General features: G+C 47.4%; 1 protein-coding gene across 4 annotated transcripts in view; it reads right to left on the bottom strand.

Moving 5' to 3' along the window:
* Nucleotides 1–20,733, bottom strand: part of GRIK4 (glutamate ionotropic receptor kainate type subunit 4) — a 484,015-nt gene that overhangs the window by 200,827 nt on the left and 262,455 nt on the right. Inside the window, exon 1 of one of the 4 annotated variants that reach the window (XM_073021796.1) lies at nucleotides 15,381–15,676. The exons of the other annotated variants lie outside the window; for them this stretch is intronic. The gene's annotated coding sequence lies outside the window, so the exon portion shown is untranslated. Of the gene's footprint in view, nucleotides 1–15,380; nucleotides 15,677–20,733 lie in introns of those variants that run through there. 4 annotated transcript variants of the gene reach the window in all.

The raw sequence follows: 20,733 nt of genomic DNA, 5'->3' as shown, positions 1-20,733 counted from the left end.
GTACCGAGGGACAAGAGGAGGGCTTCCAACAGGCGATGACATCATAAAATTTGCATTTTAGGGCAATCACTCTCAAAGATACACTGGAGTGAGAACTGAGATACAAGTTGGGAAGATCAATAGTCTGGGAAAGAGAAATGAGACAGGTACTGAGTGGGGCAGGGAAAGAGGATCAGAGAGAAGAGGCAGATTCTAGTGAGATAAATCCGGCAGAATCAAACTCAGTGGGGCTTGGGGGGAGGTAAGAGGACTCTTGATTTCACTGACAATTTAGATGGTGATATCAGTAACCAAGATAAAGAATACAGGGGGATAGAGAGAAAGATTTTTCTTTTTTGTTTTTGGAGAAGGGCAAAGATGATGATTTTGGTGTAGTATTTATTAAGTTTGGGGCGCACTGTTTAGTAACAGAAAAAGTTACTGGTCTGGCTCCCCAGATAATAATCCAGGCTGGAGACACGGAGACCCGGGAGTCCCCAGGGTCAGGGTGATAATGACACCTTCCTCTCCTCTCCTGGAGAGGAAGAACCAGGCTAAAACTCTGGGCACTCAACATTTGGGCGAGTGTAGGGAAAGAGACTGAGCAGCAATGGTTACACCAGAGGATCTAAGGAGAACAGAAGTCAGATAAAACAAGGACTGAGCATTCTCCACAGGGCTGGGCAACTAGGAGGTCACCGGGGACTTTAGCAAGAGCACCTCCAGGGGAGAGGTTAGGCAGCATTTAGATGGTAGCAGGTGGAGGAGCGGCTGAGAAGTGAATGGAGAGAACCAAGTAGCCGGTCTGGGAACGGAGGGGGCGTAATTAGGACAATCGGCGGAGGGAAGCACACCCTCCAAGGAAGGGTGTTTAAATTAAGACGAGAAGGGCCCAGAAGAGGAGCCAGTGGGAAGGGAAAGAGAAAGTCAGAAGAAAGGAGCACTTTCTGAAGCAAGCCCTGCAAAAAGGCAGCTGGAGGGAGCCTGGAGCACACGCAGGCTCATCGGAGGTGAGAGAAGGGACAGCTCCCCCTTCATGGGTGCCTTCTCCTTTTTTGCCTTTTAATCATATGTCACCCCATGTTTGACACAGACACATGGCCACCTAGCTCAGACCACACTTACCAGCCTCCCTGAACTCAGGAGGCCATGGGCTAAACCTGGACTAGCAAATGGAAGTAAAGTGACCGGAACATCCAGTTCATCTCCTTGCCGGGGATGTTCCTGGCCTTTTTTGCTGGCTGGTAATGATAGCAAGAACATATAGAGACCACGTGCTGCTGATGGCAGTGCCGTCCGCCACCCTCCATCCTTGGACCACTACTATTTACCTCCAGGTTTATGTGTGAGAGAAAAACACTTTGATTTTGGAGCTACTGCATTTTCAGGTCCTTTTGTCTTCATGGCTCAGCCTATGTTCCCACTTAGAGCTGAGCCATAGAAATACAATGCAAGGCAGCTGGACATGGTGGCTCATGCCTGTAATCCCAGCACTTTGGGAGGCCGAGGTGGGCGGATCACAAGGTCAGGAGATTGAGACCATCCTGGCCAGCATGCTGAAACCCTGTCTCTATTAAAAATACAAAAAAAAGAAAAAGAAAATTAGTTGGGCTTGGTGGTGCACACCTGTAGTCTCAGCTACTAGGGAGGCTGAGGCAGAAGAATCGCTTGAACCTGGGAGGCAGAGGTTGTAGGGAGCCAAGCTCGTGCCACGGCACTCCAGCCTGGCAACAGAGTGAGACTCTGTCTCAAGAAAAAAAAAAAGAAAAGAAAAGAAAAGAAATACAGGGCCGGGCGCAGTGGCTCAAGCCTGTAATCCCAGCACTTTGGGAGGCTGAGACATGCAGATCACAAGGTCAGGAGATCGAGACCATCCTGGCTAACACAGTGAAACCCCGTCTCTACTAAAAATACAAAAAAAATTAGCCAGGCGCGGTGGCGGGCGCCTATAGTCCCAGCTACACGGGAGGCTGAGGCAGGAAAATGGCGTACACCCAGGAGGCGGAGCTTGCAGTGAGTGGCGATCACGCCACTGCACTCCAGCCTGGGCGACACAGCCAGACTGTGTCTCAAAAAATAAAATAAAATAACATCAAAAGAAATAGGTGAAATTTAAAAATTAATTTTAATATTTTCCTTAACCAAATTTCACAAATACTATGTTTTATTTCTGACTTTGTTTTTTTGAGACAGGGTCTCACTTTGCTGCCCAGGCTGGAGTGCAGTGGTGTGATCTCGGCTCACTGCAGCCTTGGCCTCCTGGACTCAAGCAATCCTCCAGTCTCAGCCCTGAGTAGCTGGGACCACATGTGAGCACCACCATGCCAGGCTAATTTTTGTATTTTGTGTGTGTGTGGTGGGTGGGGGGAAGACTCCTACTATGTTGCCTAGGTTGGTTTTGAACTCCTGGCCTCAAGCAATCCTCAGGCCGTCTCGGCCTCCCAAAGTGCTGGGATGACAGGCATGAGCCATTGTACCCAGCCAAATACTATGATTTTAATATCTAATCAATATAAAAAGCATTTGTGTATTTTGTATCCTTGTTTTCATACCAGAACTTCAAAATCCAGTGTGCATTTTATATTTAGAGCACATCTCCATCCAGATGAGCCAGGTTCCAGGGGCTCAATACTAATGACTATGACACTGGGTAGTGCAGGTCTAACTGATGCTGACAGATACAGCTGTAAATAAATATTTGCTTCGGGTGGGGAGTGTTGAGAGAGGCTGAGCTGGATGGCTTCTATTTTCTCTGAAAAGAGGAAAGGTCTCATCTTCATCTTCCACTAGCAAGACTGACAAAGATAAGGAGGTGGCTTCAGGGGAGGGCTTGGAATAGCTGCTCTGATATGTAAATGCATTTCTGTTTGGACCCAGTTGAAATGAAGAGATGTTGGTGTGTTTCTGAAAGCGGCCTCAGGGCACAGCCAGAAGCAAGGCAGGTAGATGTCACAACTAAGAGTAGGAGGTGATCAGGTGGGTGGGCAGGACTGGGGACTAATGAGTGAAGGTGCTATCAGGACCTGGCAGGGGTGATGGGCTGGGCCTTTTCCACTGGACAGGAAAGGGAGTAACACCCAGAAAAAGCTGTCCAATGGGTTAGCCCCAGCGGAAAGGAAAGGCTGCATATGTGTGGAATACGTGGCTACCAGGATTCGCGGAAGAGCGAGAGCAGGGGAATGTGATGGTGAGACTGGGTAAGATGCTGTTTTCAGACTGTGGGATTTGGACATGTATGGTTTTAGAAGCAGAGGGTCCAGGGCTGCCATGACTCGGAGTGCAGCTGTGATGGTGACGTGGAGTAGGAGAGAAGTCCATCAGAAGGGAGGCAGCCGAGGATCCCCAAGGCAATGGCACAAGTGGGATGGCCCCTTGGACACTAGGATGATGAGGCCAGAGCAAGGCAGCAGTGAGAGGAAGGCTGGGAGCCCTACATGAGAATAGCAGGCACAAGGTGGGGGAGGACTTGGACCAGGCAAGAATGGGGGAAATGTTTGAAGGCTGCACTGGGGAGTGAGGGAAATGCAGCTGCCGCTCTTGAGTAAGCAGTTGCTCTGGAGATGGGTTGGAAGGAAGCACTCTGACAGGGCAGATGAAGTGTGATGGGCTTGGCATCCCCACGGAGTGGGGGCTCTATGTGTGCCAAAAGGGCCGGGAGGGCAGGTGAGCTGGGGATGAGCACAGAGCCGCCAGGAGGATGCGCATGGAGATGCAGAGGCGTGCACAGAACCAAGCTGCCCAGGCGCTGCAGAGAACCATTTCCCCGTGCTGCGGGACTGCTGCCTAAACTGGAAACTCCCCAAGTGCAGGAACTAGGTCTCCTCTTATCCTGTATCCCCCATACAACTCAGCAGAGCCAGGGGAATGTTAGGCACGTTAAGCACTTGACCCTGACATGAGCTAACTGTTGGACTTTCACAAGGTTAACCTTTTAGTCTATCCCTTCATCTTTCACACTCCCACAATTAGCTAAAGAACATGGCCCCTGAAACAAAGTGTATGAATAAAGTCCCTGGCATCACCGGCAATTCTATCTGCAGTTAGTGCCCTATGTATATGGCCACTTTGTAAGGTCTCTAGATACCTGATTTGATATTCCCAGTTAGCCTCCTTAAACAGTTCCTTGCTCACTGTGGACCGGCTCACCTCCCTGTAGGTTTCCTTTTGGGTAGGAAGATAGTACTCATGTGTTCTCTTTTGAAAGCAGTCATGGAGAGCCCCCAGCTACATTTGGGCAAGCTCAACCAGCCAGCTCTGGCCAGCCCAGATGCACGACTGTGGCAGTTCGGTGCCCGGGATATCCAGTCTCATGGCTCACTGCACACACAGCCAGGCTGGAGGAAAGGAACAGTGGGCTGGAGTTGCCCATTTGTCTTGTCTAATGGCCTGCCAGTGACAGCATTCTGGACGACTTATGGGACAGAGCGGGAATGAAGGCAGAAGGGATGGGAGTGATGGGGGCTGCTGGGAGCCTTAATGGGTCTAGTGCAGACAGAGACGCCAGGCAAGGTCTGCCTGTTACCTCCGGGGGAGACCGAGCCCAGATCAGCTCATTGTCTGGGATAATTCAATTTGACTTGCATTTACTGAGCGCCAACCTTACGCCAGGCACAAGTGGGATAGATGCTGTTGAGAACACAAGACATGAAGACATGAAGCAGTTCTGGCCCCTGCTCTCAAAGACTCATGGATGAACTGGGGAGACAGTGATGGGGCAGGGGAGGGAGGGTGGAGATCACAAACTAGGTGCCTGGCAGACTCTGAAACTCGAGCTCAGAGGGGCAGCTGGAAGGTGCCATCTCAAGAATCCACTCACCCCTGGACCAACATCACTCCATGCTGTCTTCTGACCCACCTGTCAATCTCCATCATGTTACATCACCATTACATCATGTCACCTCCCTGATTCTAGACAGCGTGACCCTAAGCCATAGCACCACTGAGGGTCTTATCTCTACATTTTTAGCCAAAGCTATGAATAAATGAGCATCATACCCGCTAGAGTCTATAACACAGGACCCTGTGGCCTCCGATCAAAACTGGCAAGTACCGTGGGAGCCAGAGGTCTGACCACACCAAGGAAAAGCGCAAGCAGAAGGAAATGACAGATTAGAATGGCTTTGAGTTCTTTGCAAGAATATGGGTAGAAAAGTCTGGAGGGCCATTACTTTGATTGTTTCCACCTTGGAGTTATCTGTCTCTTTTCCCAGGAGATCAAAGCGCAAGTACTGGGTATTTTTATTCATTGTCATCATTCCCCAGGGAAGGAGCCAGAACAGGGAAGGGGGTGTTTTTTATCCAGGAGGACACGGGGGCTCTGAGTCCAAGCTAGGGCCCCACCCCGGGGCAAGAGCAAAATATTCCTGTGATCGTTCCTTCAAATAATATGCAGGTAATCTCTCATTTGTCTGTTTCCCTTTTCCTAAGGTGAAAGGGAAGAGATATGTATTAATACCAAGTCACTGTTCTACATGCTGGGGAGTGCCTCCTGGTGGAGGTCACATCTAGGATGTGGGTGTGAACCCTGCCTCGCTCCCCATCCCCTCAGCCTCCCTGAGGCTGGGACCTCGCTAACACACTGCCTCCTTAGTTGACTGCAGAAGTCTCACACATCCTTTCAAGCACTTTGCAAAACAAACACCTCTCAGGTCTGTCCTCCCTCAAAATCCCATATTATGCATCGTATTTTTCCTGGACACTAAACTGCCTTTTTCCTTGAAACTAACCTGCCTTGGTCTTCTTTTCTGGGTAAACGTACGCTGTCTGGATTAATTTCCTCGAGAGCTGTTGCCTGAAAGAGATGCTTAGTTGGCTGTTGTCAGAATATTCAAAATGCATAGAGGGACAAGGGAAAAGAAATATCACTCACCGCAGGGGATAAAAAGCAGTCCCATTCCGATGCCATATGCCACGGAAGGGAAGAGCTAGTAAATTTCATTTAGTAGAGCCCACGCAATTACCCACTCTAAAAATTAAGGACCGAGACCATAAACCTACTAAACTTCAAATCTTCATAATGGGCTGTTAAATGAGAGACAAAGGGAGAGGGAGCAGAGGGAGAAAGGAAGAAGAGGAAAAAGACAAGAGGGAAGGGAACGGGGAAGGCGAGAAGGAAGGAAAGAGGAAGGCAGGAGAGAAGAGGAGGAAGGCAAGAAAGGGGGAGAACAGAAATACAGGATTAGCAAGGCAGAGCAGAAGGCAGCGCCAAGCAGAAAACAAAGTCAGAAACAGAATTTGACACACGCACATTCTCAGAGGAACTCCCGTTCTCAGGGTCTTCCCACTGTGTTGCCAAAGAGATTTAAAGTCACACCGTAGGCACACAATTGTATTCTGCCAACTTGGAAATATTCAGCACTACTGATGTGGGGCTGGGTAATTATTTGTGGTGGGAGCTGGGCTGTGCGTTGTAGGGAGTCTAGCAGCATCGCTGGGGCAATGGTTTGAACGTGTCTCTTTTCAAATTTCAGGTGTCCCCAGTGTGATGGTATTAAGCAGTGGGGATTTTAAGAGGTAGTTAGGCCACAAGGGCTCCTCCCTCATGAGTGTGATCAAGTCCCTTATAAAGAGGCCTCATGCACTCTTTGGAAGGCAGAAACTTGCCCTCCTGCCTTGTGAGGATGCAGTAGATGCCAGTAGCATGCTCCCCAGTTGTGACAACTAACAATGCCTCCAGATACTGCAAATGTCCACTGGAGGAGGGAGAGGGGGAGAAATTGCCCCCAGCTTAGAACCACTGGCGTGGACCCTTTTCACATCACAACTGTTGGTGCCCCCAGTTTACCTTATTTCAGAGCCCTAATGCTCCAGCACCCCCTACACACAGTCACAGGAGGAATCCCTGCAGGAGGCACCTTTTGACAGGGCTGCTTCACTATTCAGAACCACTTCAGAGCATCCAGTGTCCACTAAGTAAAAAAGTCATACTGGCGGCCGGGCGCGGTGGCTCACGCCTGTAATTCCAGCACATTGGGAGGCCGAGGTAGATGGATCACGAGGTCAGGAGATCGAGACCATCCTGGCTAACACGGTGAAACCCTGTCTCTACTAAAAATACAAAAAATTAGCCAGGCGTGGTGGCGGGCGCCTGTAGTCCCAGCTACTCGGGAGGCTGAGGCAAGAGAATGGCATGAACCCGGGAGGCGGAGCTTGGAGTGAGCTGAGATCGCACCACTGCACTCCAGCCTGGGCGACAGAGCGAGACTTCCTCTCAAAACAAACAAACAAACAAAAAGAACCAGTCATACTGGCTACCTACTAGGTGCCAGGCTTGGTTCCAAGCATCGGAAAAAGACTGGTGGATGGGAAAGAGACCCAGACTCAAGGACCTTATGCTCTAGCTGAGGAGGCAGACAGTACACATGTAAAGAAATAAAAGCAAGATAATTTCAGGTAGCAAAAAACCGCTACAAAAAATAAGGAAAAAAAATAAGGAAGTATGAGAGAATGATGGGGGGTGGTCAGGGAAGGGATGTTGCTAATGAGGTGCCACCTGAGCTGCGATCTGAATCAGGAGGAAGAAGCCATGGGAGAGAGAGGAAGAACATGCCAAGTTGGAGGAGCAAAGTAAGAGGGAGCTTGGCAGCCACTGGCGTTCAGCGGCTGGAGTGGCGCGTGTGAGGTGAAGAACACAGGGAGGCACAGGAAGCAGGGACACACAAGTTGTCACATGGTCTCAAGGGCCATGGCAAGAATCTTATTCCAGGTGTGAAGAACAGTCACTGGAGGGTTCTAAACCCAGCCCAAAGTCCTGAAGCTGATTCTAGGCTTCCAGAGACCAACCCCACTCACCGCCAGCTTCATCCGCTTGTATCCCTCTGCACCAACTTGAGCGCCCATCAGAGTCACCTAGAGGGCTTGTGAAGACACAGACCGGGCAGGGTGCGGTGGCTCACGCCTACAATCCCAGCACTATGGGAGGCCCAGGTGGGCGGATCATGAGGTCAGGAGATGGAGACCATCCTGGCCAACACAATGAAACCCCGTCTCTACTAAAAATACACAAAATTCGCCAGGCATGGTGGCAGGTGCCTATAGTCCCAGCTACTCGGGAGGCTGAGGCAGGAGAATGGCACGAATCCAGGAGGCGGAGCTTGCAGTGAGCTGAGATCGCACCACTGGACTCCATGCACTCCAGCCTGGGCGACAGAGCGAGACTTCATCTCAAAAAAAAAAAAAAAAAAAACCCCACACACAAAAAAATGGATAATGTAAGTCCTCAAAAAATTAGAAATAGAATTACCATATGATTCAGCAATACCACTTGTGGGTATATATCTAAAATAATTGAAAGCGGGGACTCAAATTGATATTTGTACACCCATGTTCACAGCAACCTTATTCACAACAGCCAAAAGGTGAAAGCAACCCACGTGTCCAGCCACAAATGAATGGGTCAACAAAACACATACATACAACAGAATATGATTCAGCCTCACCAAGGAAGGAAACTCTGACACATACTACAAGGATGAACTTTGTAAACATTATGCTAAGTGAAATAAGACAGACATAAAAAGACAAACACTGTATGATTTCACTATATGAGGTACCAAGGTTGTTGCCAAGGGCTGAGAGGAGAGTCATTGTTTAATAAACACAGAATTGCAGTTTGGCAAAGACAAAAAGAGTTCTGGAGACAGATGGCGGTGACGGTTGCACAGCAATGTGAAGGTAGTTAACACTGCTGAACTGTACACTAAAAATTGGTTAAAACAGTAGTTTTATGTGTATTTTACCAAAATTAAAAATAATTTTAAAATACACAAAGTCCTGTTTTACAGTTTACAAAGCACATTCACACATGTGTCTCATTTGTATCTCACGCTAATCTAGGATATTAGAGTAAAATAGTACTAGTCCCACTTCACAGATGAGTATTCTGAAGTCCAGAAAAACTGCCTCCTTATTGTCTGGCACTTCAGAGCTGCCTGAGCCAGACAAAGGCATCCATAGGCTGCCCCACCTCAAGGACACATGGCAGACACGTTGAGGAATTAAAGCTAAGAATCAGATCTCTTGCTCTATCAACGCTCTGTCTAGTGTATCACAATGCTTGTAGAATGTTCTGTAGAGTAAATCACCTTTCACATGCTAAGTGATGTAGAAATACTACCTGGCTAGCTAAGAGAAAGAAAACAGGCAAGGAGAGAGTGAGAAGCAATGATTTGATGTGAGGAAGATTCCCGCCTCATGATTTAGGTATAGAGGGAAAACCAACATTTTCTGCCTTATATGGTGGGTATTATTATTATTTATTATTATTATTTTGCAGATGATAATAAAGAAAATAGAGTCCTTAAATCACTTGACCAATTTCACCACGACTTTGAATCCAGGTCTATGTGACTTCTGGGTGCAGACTCCCACTGCTGGAAAGGTAGCCTCCCCCTTGTTCCAGAATGGTCTAGTTGCCAACCTGTGGCACCCAGGCCTTCTTGCCCCTGGCTAGCAGTCAGCTGATTCCTTGCCCAGTTCGCCTTCTTCTTCCACCACGCCCCCAACCAGGGTACTCGCCCTTTAAAGGGGATGCCGTCCCGACATGCCCTTTCCTCTGAATGGACCCACCCACTAGCTGCCCTTTCCCCAGCTCCTGACCAGCTCACTCTGCTTGGTTTCTCAGGGTAAGGACAGACATGACATGGAGGCTTCTCTCTTCACCTTCCTTTGCCCAGGCTCACAGAAGGCCTGCGTACGACCTTCTCCAAGAATGGTTGGTCGGTCCCCCGTCTGTCACAGGACACACACCTCCAAGGGACTTCTCAGAGGACAGAAATAATGTTCAGTCCATCACATCTTTCTCACAGTCCTGCCCCTCACTCATGAAGGAACGAACCCACAACTGAGGTCCTGGTGCATCTGTCCCACTAGGTCGGTGCTCACCTCCCCAGCCGACAGGAGAGCAGTCAAGGTGCTCTCAGAGCAGGGGCTGAACAGCAGGGGGCCTGAGATGTGCAGCCCCACCATGAGTCTGAGAAGTTCTGTATCCTGTGGACTCACAAAGGCACGTCACACCAGCTCTGAGTTAGCTCTTTCTCCCACCTGGCCTCCTTATTGTCTGGTACTTCAGAGCTGCCTGAGCCAAACAAAGGCATTCATAGGCTGCCCTGTTCTAAGAATGCAGAAAGAGCTGAGGCCCCACTGATTTGAAGGAGGGGCTCATCGACCCCTGTGTCATGAACTGGGCTGCAAATGTGACTCCAGCTCCCAGTTCTCCATCAGAATTTGTCATTTGGTGGCCTTCCATTTCTCAGCATCCAGAACTGGTTAATCTACCAAATGTTAGCCCACTCCGTGAATCTGACGGTAATGAGGTCAGCTTTTGCTTTATTTATCATTAGAGCTGGCAGACCCAAAGGGTAATTTAGTGTTTGAAAAAGCCAATTTTAAAACTTTACGTCAGGTGACACATTGCCAAATGCAGCCTAATAACCGTATCATTAAATACAGACTAAAGTCTTCATTTAAATTTATTTTCATCTCACCTTGTCTATAAGGCTTAGGGGTATAAACAGAACGAGTCTTTAATCCACAAAACAAATTTATCTGCTCTCGTGTTTCTCCCCCAGTCAGCGTCCTAGTGCCTCTGGAAGTTTGTTGGGGTCCCGATCCTATCTCTCAAAGACACTTTTCAACTCCTATACATCAAAAGCACATTCCTCGTTCATCAGGCCTCTACCATGCTAAGCAGTGGAGATGTGCAATTGATATAATTGATGTATTCATGGTCCCTGCCTTCGAGGAACCTACAGACTTGTGTGGAAACAAAAGCAAATAATTATAACATGATAGGCACTGAATGTTGTCCCCAGATATCCTCCCAGTTCAATGCCTCACCTACTACTGGCCTCCGGTCCTTGTCACCTGAGCAGCAAGGCCTTCCCTGAGTACAGAGTAGGAAACAACACCCCCACCTCATCCTTACCCTGCTCTACTTTATTTATTTATTTATTTATTTATTTTTGAGATGGAGTCTGGCTCTGTCACCCAGGCTGGAGTGCAGTGGTGCCATCTCGGCTCACTGCAACCTCAACCTCCCAGGTTCAAGCGACTCTCCTGTCTCAGCCTCCCAAGTAGCTGGGATTACAGACATGCACGTCCGGCTCCTTTTTGTATTTTTAGTAAGGACAGGGTTTCGCCATGTTGGCCAGGCTGGTCTTGAACTGCTGACCTCAAGTGATCCACCCACCTCGGCCTCCCAAAGTGCTGGGATTACAGGTGTGAGCCACCGCACCCAGCCCTATTCTGTCCTTTTGTCCATACTGTATATCAACACCCAATACAGTCCACACTTCTTGGCTTCTTTGTCTGTCTGTCAGACCCCACTACAGCAGGGGCAGGGATTGTGTCTGTTTTGTTCACTGCTGTGCCCCCAGCCCCAGCCCTGTGCCGGGCACACAGTGGGCACGCACTCACTACTTCCCAAGTAAGACATGGATGGCGGCTGGAGCAGAGGTACGAAGTGACTATGGGGCACTGGGAGAACCCCCATCTTTCTGGGAAGTTGCCCGGGAAGGTTTCACAAAGGAGGAGATTGGCTAAACCAAGTTGTAAGATAGAAACCTACTGTTTGGAGAAGGGAAATTGCAGGTCCATAGTCACAGAGAAATGACACCAAACTGTTTGTGTAGCTGGATTGGGGGTGACTGGAGAAAAGAGCAGAAAACGGGTGAGAGGTATTGGGGGGCTCTGAAGTGCCTTGCAAGCCACTGAAAGGGACCTGGACTTTATCTCGAAGATAAACTTTGAAGAAATCTGCATCGGTGTTTTTAGAATGGGAGAGAAGACTCGAGCGTGAAGTTTCTAGTTCCTTACATGACTCGAGCAGCACGGGTTCCTGCCAGGCCTTTGTCATAGCCAGCCCCCGAGGATGCCTGGTGACCTCTGCCTCCTGGTATTCACACCCCTCTTCCCCTCTTGTGACTCCCTGAACACAACGGGGGTTGATCTGCCCAACAGCACATGGCAGAAGTCATGGGATGTTGCTTCTGAAACTGCTGCTTCCATGTAAGGGGACTTTTCTCTCTCTTGTCTCTTGCTCTGGGGAGAGTTGGCTGCCCTGCTGTGAAGGGGCCTATGGAGAGACCAACACGGCCAGGTGCTAAGGCCTCCAGCCAACAGGCACCGAGGAACTGAGAGACCCGACAACACCTTGAGTGAGCTTGGGAGTGGACTTTCCGGCCCCAGTCGAGCCTTGGGATGGCTGCAGCCTCAGCCCAACAGCTTGAGAGTGACCCTGAGCCAGAAACACTTGCCAAGCAGCTCCCACATTCCTGACCCTCAGAAACTGTGTGAGACAACAAATGGTTCTTGTTTTAAGCTGCTAAGTCTTGGGATAACTTGTTACAAAGCAATACATTGTTATTACAGCTTAATTCCCCTCCAAGAGCATCCAGTGATCTCCTGCCTTCAGGACAAAGACTGCAGTAGACATGGAGGTTGTCCCTTCTACAAAGGCTACTAATCAGAGATTCCCAATGAGGTCAGGCAAAAAAGACGGGGAACTCCAACTCCTCTCAAAAGCCCAGCAGGCGGAAAGAATGCCTGAAACTCAGCTTCCCTCTGAGCGAGGCCAGACACAGCCCTTCCTCCAGCTCCTGGGGCTGGCAGCTCTCCCCACCTGGCACTCCGGCCCACGCAGTCCCAGAGGTGCGGTAGAGATGTGAGCACGCAGTCAGTTTTACTGCTTCCCTCCACTTAATTCATGAGTTAATCAGAGGACAGTGCAGCCGCGCCTGCACAACAATAACAGAGGGCAGATGTTTCTGGGCAGGTTTATCTCTTGCTGGCACAACACTGGGAAGCTGACCTTTCTCCGCCACGTTTATTAAGTGTTATTAACACTTTTAAGAAGGTCGTAGGTGCCCAGGTCCTTAGTCAAACTGAGAGATGCCTTCTCAGGGAAGACTTCCCAATCAGCCACTGCAGGATGCAGCCTGCCAGGGGAGGCTCTAGGGGCAACCGGGTGGCAAAAAAGGGCTCAGCCTGACCCCAGTGGTAATAATAAAAGCATTTCACGAATACCCCAAGAGGTAGCATCATGCAGCAAGGAAGCCATAAGCCTGGCTCTCACAAACTCCAATTTCAGCTAGACCATTTAGTTTTTGCCCTTAGGCAAGTTATTTGGTCTGAACCAAGAGTTCTCATCAGGATTGTCGGATTGTCATCAGGTTTAAATAAGAAACTGCAAAGAAAGTGCCAGCCACAGGCTCTGAATATGACAGGTATTAGTCAAGGTCTTCCTGCTAGGATAATTTGTAAAAATCTCACCCCTGCCCCATCCTAATCAATACACTGTATATTCTCTTCTTCTTTGTTCCATGCATGTAGTAAGCATTTCCAAATAGTACCTGTCATTGTGGTCATGTTTTATACTTTCCAGAACACTTCCAATATTCATGAACATGTTAAATCCTAATATAGCCTTGTAAGGTCTGAGAGGTAGGGACTCTACCCGAGTCACATCAGTGATAAAGGGAAGAGTCACGACCAGAACCCAGGTTGCCTGATTCCCTGTCCTCTTGCTGCCCAACCCAGCCACGTCTCTCAGGTCCTTCCTCCTCCTCCCCGTCATCAGACATTTCACCACTTAGGGGGGCTCTCTTGTATGGCTTGTGTGCCATTTCATGTGTATGAGTCCAGATTCTTCAACGGAGGGCAGTTTCTTAACAGCTGGAGCTCTGGGCTTGCCAGCAGACCAGAGGCAGAAGAAATACAGAGGCCCAGGGTGTTTTCCAGGACAGTGGACAAGAAGGAGCCATGTTACAAGGCCCTCCTTAAATACCAACTCACGTAAGTCAGAAGTGCTGAAAACATAAACTGCCCCTCTGGGATGCCAAGGGCAGAGGAGGGGAAGGGAAGGAAGGATTACTGGGTGCCCCCATGCACCTGACACCACACACACACCTATCTGCACCTAGCCCCATCTTTATCTCATCTCCCACCCCTGGGGCAGAGTGTCACTCATGCTGCATCAGTAGGCCCTCTGCTGTCATTTAGGTTTCTATTTGTTCATGCATGTATTCACACACTCCCTAACCCTCAGCTGGGCCCCCACATGGTCCAGCAGCCCTGTCCATGGACTTAACCATTACCAGCTCAGAGTCCCCACTCCTCTCAGCCTCCCAGCCACCCTGATATCCCTTCCCTCTGCAGATCACCCCACCTCCCCATTCACAGAGAGAATGCAGACTATCAGGACCTGGGTTAGGCTACAGTGCCTGAATGTTTGGCCAAACACCAGTCTAGATGAAGGTATTTTTTATATGATTAACATTTAAATCAGTAGACTTTGAGTGAAGCAGATGGCTCTCCACAATGTGACTGGGTCTCATCCAATCAGTTGAAGGACTTAAGAGAAGAAAAAAACTGAGGTCCCCAAAAAAAGAAGAAATTCTGTCTCTAGACTTCTGCCTTTGGACCTGAGCTACAACCCTCCTTGGGTCTCCAGCCTGCTGGCCTGCCCTGCAGATTGAACTTGCCAGTCTCCATAACCATGTGAGCTGATTCCTTAATATCAATCAATCTCAATCTCTCTCTCCACACACACAAATACATACACAAACACACACACACACACAGCTGGTTCTGTTTCTCTAAAGAACCCTAATACACAGCTCTCTAACCCTAAAGCCACCTCCCTAGAACTCCCTTTGGCAAACTCCTACCAATTTTTCAGTCTCGGCTCAAACATGACCTGGGGAGGCCTTCTCTGGCTCCTCCAGGCGGAGCTCTTTCTCCTAGCCTCAGCATCCTTCCAACATGAAAACATGATTAGATGGTGCTATGATCAGCTCTGTCTGGTGATATTGGTAGCTATACCTTCTGAGGGTCTAATCCTGATGTTTGTTGCTTCTGCTGACTCTCATTTGCAGCGGTTGCTTTCCTCTTTGTTGTTCAACTTTGGATTGCAAGCTCATTGTCAGTGGGACTTTTTCTGTGGGAATCCTTTATGGCCAGGGGAGATGGTTTGTTCACTTGAGGGTTTTGTTTTGCTTCTGTCAGAAACTTCAGGAGCATTGCCAGCCTGTGACCACTTTCTATACAAACGTTTTAACTTGGTAATTCTCGGACCAGCAGAGGGTATAAGTTTAAACTTCAAACCCTTTGAGAGTAGTCTGTGGTTATAAAGTCTCCGGGGACTATTTTTTCTAACTCAGAGCCCAGGTTATCCCCTCTACCTATGAGTCGGCTCTTTTATAGTCTTCATTTCACCGAGAGCATGGCCTTGAAACCACTGACTTTGTGTGGGATTCTCAATTCTAACTCTCGCCTAACACAGTTCCAAGGTCTTGCCTCCTATCTTTCCTTGGACAATAAAATCCAAATCCCTTGAACTTCCTGAGGAGCAACACCCCCACTTCCCCACTCCAGGCTGCCACCGCATCTATTCGCACGCTCACCACTTCAGCTTTCAGCTTTCTCTCCGTGTTTGGTCCCTGGCGGTTTTCCTGTCGCTCCTTCTTGCTCAGCTAGCTTCTCAAAAAGGTTTGTTATTACATTTTATCCAGCATTTCCTGGTATTTGATAGGAGTTTTCATATTATCTAGTCAACCACACTGTCGGAAATAGAAATCTGCTGTATTTTAATTATATGTCTGTGTATCTGTCTGCTCCCGCTGGGCTAGACAAGCTTCTTGAGGCAGAACATTTGATGAGTGCAAGGGTGGGCTTCAGACCACAGACTGACTAGACACAAAGCCTGTCTCTGCTCCTTCCTAGCCATGTGGCCTTGTGCAGGTTACCTAATCCCTGTGTCCCAGTTTGACCATCAAAAACAAGTGAAAATATCAACATCTACTGTTTATGATGATTAAATAAAATATGCAAAAAATTTCAAACAAAAACAGGCATATGATCAATCCTCAATACACACTGCTATTATTGTTGGAATAGTAATCTCTAGATGCTCAACAAATACGCATTTAATTTATAATTGTCAACTTTATATCCTCATTGCCTAGCATAGTAATGTTGGCTCATCACAGGATTCAATAAATATTTAATGAGTTAATGTGACTAGATGACTAGATGAGTGAATGGATGAATACACCAGCACTTGGACCCACTTTCCCTTCTGTCCGAGGGAAGAGGTATCCCTCCCCTGTGTAAGGCCAATCCTTCCAGCAGCATGCTAGATCCCATTCCTTCCCACTTCTTCCCATGCCCTCTCTCCCAAAACTCCATCTTCCCTTCTCTCCTTCTCCCCAGAATATAAAATGTTCTCATTTCTTCCATGTAACACACACACATACACACACCCCTCCTGTTCTCACCTACCAGCCTTGTTCAAGCTTGTAGACCACCTCCTTTTTTGACCTCCTTAGCCTGAGTTGAAGGCACTAAGGCACTGTTTCCTGCCCTAATTTCCATCCTGGTCCTTAACCACTGCCTGATAACAGAGGATGGGGAATATACAGTAGTTCTCCTCTTGTCATCCCCAGTACTTACTTACTACTGAAACTAACATGCAGTAGGTGCTCAATAAATTTAATTTTTTTTTTTTTTTTTTTGAGATGGAGTCTTGCTTTGTTGCCCAGACTGGGGTGCAGTGGCGCGATCTCAGCTCACTGCAAGCTCCGCCTCCCGGGTTCACTCCATTCTCCTGCCTCAGCCTCTGGGGTGCCCGCCACCATGCCCGGCTAATTTTAATTTTTTGTATTTTTAGTAGAGATGGGGTTTCACCGTGTTAGCCAGGATGGTCTCAATCTCCTGGCCTCGTGAGTCACCGGCCTTGGCCTCCCAAAGTGCTGGGATTACAGGCGTGAGCCACCATGCCCGTTCTCAACAAATCTAATTAAATAAATGAATGAACAAAAGCTAGTGATGTACAATACTCATTTACCATTTACTCATTTACCAATACTCATTACCACCCCTAGGAGCTCAAAAAAAGAACCTTCAATAGTTCCCTGGGATAATCTAGGTGAATCAGTTGCTTGTTAAAGTTCCAAGTTAGGCTTATATTCATGGCTGCCCTGATGAGCAGGCCCAGAGAGAGGTGAGGCTGGACAGGGTTTGGGGAGGAGAAAGCATAGTTCAGTTCAGACCATGTGCTTTGACACAGCCAACTCCCTGTCCTACCAATGCTAACTATAGTACAACTCTGGGAGAGCCAGTCTCTCTGAGTCTCAGTTTCTTTATGGACATAATGGTGATAGCACTATGTAGCCTTACTCTCTCTCAGGGTCGTGTGAGAAACAATGGTATATGTACTCATGGAACCGTGAAGCCCAAACATGAGTCAGTATTGCTGTGATTCTGCCCTCTTCCTTTCCCAGCTCCAAATCAATCCCACCACATGTTTGCTTTGACCTGATACTCTTAGCATGTGCTAGCCTATTCAGGATGCTCTAATAAAATATCTTTGACTAGGTAGCTCTTAAACTACAGAAATTTATTTCTCACAGTTCTGGAGGCTGGGAAGTCTGAGATCAAGTTGCCAGCAGATTTGGCATCTGGTGAGGGCCTGCTTTCTGGCTCATAGATGGCTCCTACCATAGATGGCAGAAGAGGCAAGGGAGCTCTCTGGGCCTCTTTTATGAGCATACTGATCTCATTTCGGCCACATTCTTTGTCACATTATAAAAAGGATGTCCTCTCCTCCACTCCTCCGTTGTCCAATAACATATTCCTCATTTCTGTCTGAAACTTCATTGGGATGGCCTCTATCTTCCATATTTCTACCAACATTCAGTTCATGACCACTTAGCTAATCTCTACAAAGACTGAAGCTTTCTCTATGGTTCTCCTCTTCTGAGCCTTCATCAGGATCACCCTTAACAGTCTGTTCTTGGCAAGGTAAGCTTTTTCTAGTACACACCTCAAACCTCTTCCAGCCTCTACCCATTACCTAGTTCCAAAGCTGACTCCACATTTTAGGTATTTGTTACAGCAGCACCCTCACTTCTTGGTACCAATTTTCTGTCACAGTCCATCTGGGCTGCTATAACAAAATACCATAAACTAGGAGACTTATAAACAACAGAAAATCATTTCTCACAGTTATGGAGTGCTGGCAGATTCAGTGTCTGGTGAGGGCCCGCTTTCTGGTTCATAGGTAGCACATCCAGCTATATCATCACATAGTAGAAAGAGCAAGGCAATTATCTGGGACCTCCTTTATAGGGTACTAATCCCACCAGCAGGGCTCTACCTTCATGATCTAATCATGTCCCAAAGTCCTCACCTCCTAATACTAACACATTAAAAGTTAAGTATACATGAATTTGAAGTTGGGGGGGGAGGGCAGACACAAACATTGAGACCATGGCACTTCCCCAGAGTCAAAGTCTCTCACTGCATAAAATATAGAATTAGGCACAAAATACTTAAATGCATACACAGCATAAGAGAACAAATAAATGAAATTCATCCAAAAGAAAGTATACCTTGTCAGCCAGCCTCAAGTAGGACTGGCCAATGGCAGATCTTGTTTATAAAGGAGGGAGCAAGGTCAGAGAAGAGACAGGGCCTGATATAGTGATGGGACTGAGAAACAGTTTGCCACCAAAAGAGGTAATGTGTTTTCAGAAAGGATGGCTGGAGTCAGAAGCTTAACTTTGGGTGACTTCCCAGTTTTGCTGAGGGTCAGCCCTCATTAACTTTCACTGTGTGGCATAAACAGATGCTGGGAGTGAAGGTCATTTTATCATGCCACCATCACCCAGGAAGATCTGTGCTGTAGAATTTGGGAAGATTAGTGTGTGTTTGTCTTGTACGCCACGCCTTGACTATATAGGAGGATCATTCAATTCCTTTGCTTCCCTATTGCACCCCTGGGGACTGCAAACCTAGTAAGTGTTTCAATGACTACTTACTAACTGGCTAATTGCAGAACTCCTCTGGATCTAGGAACAAAAGTAAGAGCAGGAAGACCCCGCTAAAATGTATGGGTTTGGGTGTTACCTGGAAGTGAGAGAAATATTTCTCAGCCCATTGCCATTATTTTGAAGAATTAATTATATATTGGTTAAGCTGGGAGGGAGTCATGGCAGTTCCCGGGTAGGGAGAAGTGTTGCCCAGAAACTGTTGGTGCAGGCTTTGTCCACCATGGAGCAACACATAGATGTTGTAAGCCTCACTGTGCACAGTCCCAGCTAAACTACACTTCTTGCAGACCCTCAAAAACACCAAGCTGTCAGTAGAGCATACTGCAGTTGACTCCCTATCCATTCCATGTCTCCTTCATTATACAATAGCAACATAATTTAGGGACTGAAACCCTGCTCCAGGAATGAGTTCTTATTAGTGTAAGTCAGGGGTCAGCAAACTATGATCTGCTAAATCTAGCCTGCCACCTGTTTTTTGCTTGTACGTATGTGCATGTCTTTGTTTGGGATGGTCTGCAAGTTAAGAATTGTCGGGCGGATCACGAGGTCAGGAGATGGAGACCATCCTGGCTAACACGGGGAAACCCCGTCTCTACTAAAAAATACAAAAAAACTAGCCGGGCGAGGTGGCGGGTGCCTGCAGTCCCAGCTACTCAGGAGGCTGAGGCAGGAGAATGGCATAAACCCTGGAGGTGGAGCTTGCAGTGAGTGGAGATCCGGCCACTGCACTCCAGCCTGGGTGACAGAGCCAGACTCCATCTCAAAAAAAAAAAAAAAAAAAAAAAGAATTGTCTTTACATTATTAATGTTTTAGGAAAAAGCCAAAAGAATATTTCATGACACATACAATTACATAAAATTAAAATACTAATATTCACAAATAAAGTTTTATTGAAACATAGCCATGTTCATTCATTTATGTGTTGTCTATAGCTGCTTTTGTGCTACAATGGCAAAGTTTAAAAGTTGTAATGGACTCAGAAATAAAAGAATCATAGAGACAATTATGAACAATTTGAACAATTATTTGTCAACCTAGAGGAAATGAAAAAATTCCGGCCGGGCGCGGTGGCTCAAGCCTGTAATCCTAGCACTTTGGGAGGCCGAGACGGGCAGATCACGAGGTCAGGAGATCGAGACCATCCTGGCTAACATGGTGAAACCCCGTCTCTACTAAAAAATACAAAAAACTAGCCGGGCGCGGTGGCGGGCGCCTGTAGTCCCAGCTACTCGGGAGGCTGAGGCAGGAGAATGGCGTGAACCCGGGAGGCGGAGCTTGCAGTGAGCTGAGATTGGCCACTGCACTCCAGCCTAGGCCACAGAGCAAGACTCCGTCTCAAAAAAAAAAAAAAAGAAAAGAAAAAATTCCTAGAAAAATGTAACCTACCAAGATTGAATCAGGAAGAAACAGAAAGCTTGAACAGACCAATAGCAAATAAAGAAACTGAAGTAATTAAAAATCTTCCAATACAAAAAAGCCCAGGAACAGATGGCATCACAGCTGAATTCTACCAAACATTCAAGGAAGAATTACTACCAGTGCTTCTTAAACTCTTCCAAAAAATAGAGCTAGAGGGAATACGTCCAAATACATTTTATAAGACCATCCCTTTGATATTAAGCCAGATAAAGACACTGCGAGAAAAGGAAACTACAGGCCAATATCACTAATTAACATTAATGTAAAAATCCTCAATAAAATATTATCAAACTGAATTTAACAACTCATCAATCAGATTATACATCATGACCAAGCTGGATTTATGCCTGGCATGCAAGGCTGGTTTAACATATGCAATTCAATCAGCATGACACATCACATTAATAGAATGAAAGATAAAAGCCACACAATCATCTCAATTGGTGCAGAAAAACATTTGACGAAGTTCAGCATCCCTTCTTGATAAAAACTCTTAACAGTTTA

This window comes from Chlorocebus sabaeus, chromosome 1 (genome assembly GCF_047675955.1).
Source record: "Chlorocebus sabaeus isolate Y175 chromosome 1, mChlSab1.0.hap1, whole genome shotgun sequence".
Taxonomy (NCBI): domain Eukaryota; kingdom Metazoa; phylum Chordata; class Mammalia; order Primates; family Cercopithecidae; genus Chlorocebus; species Chlorocebus sabaeus.
Note: the sequence above shows the minus strand (reverse complement) of the source record. Positions and strands in the feature narration are given on the sequence as shown.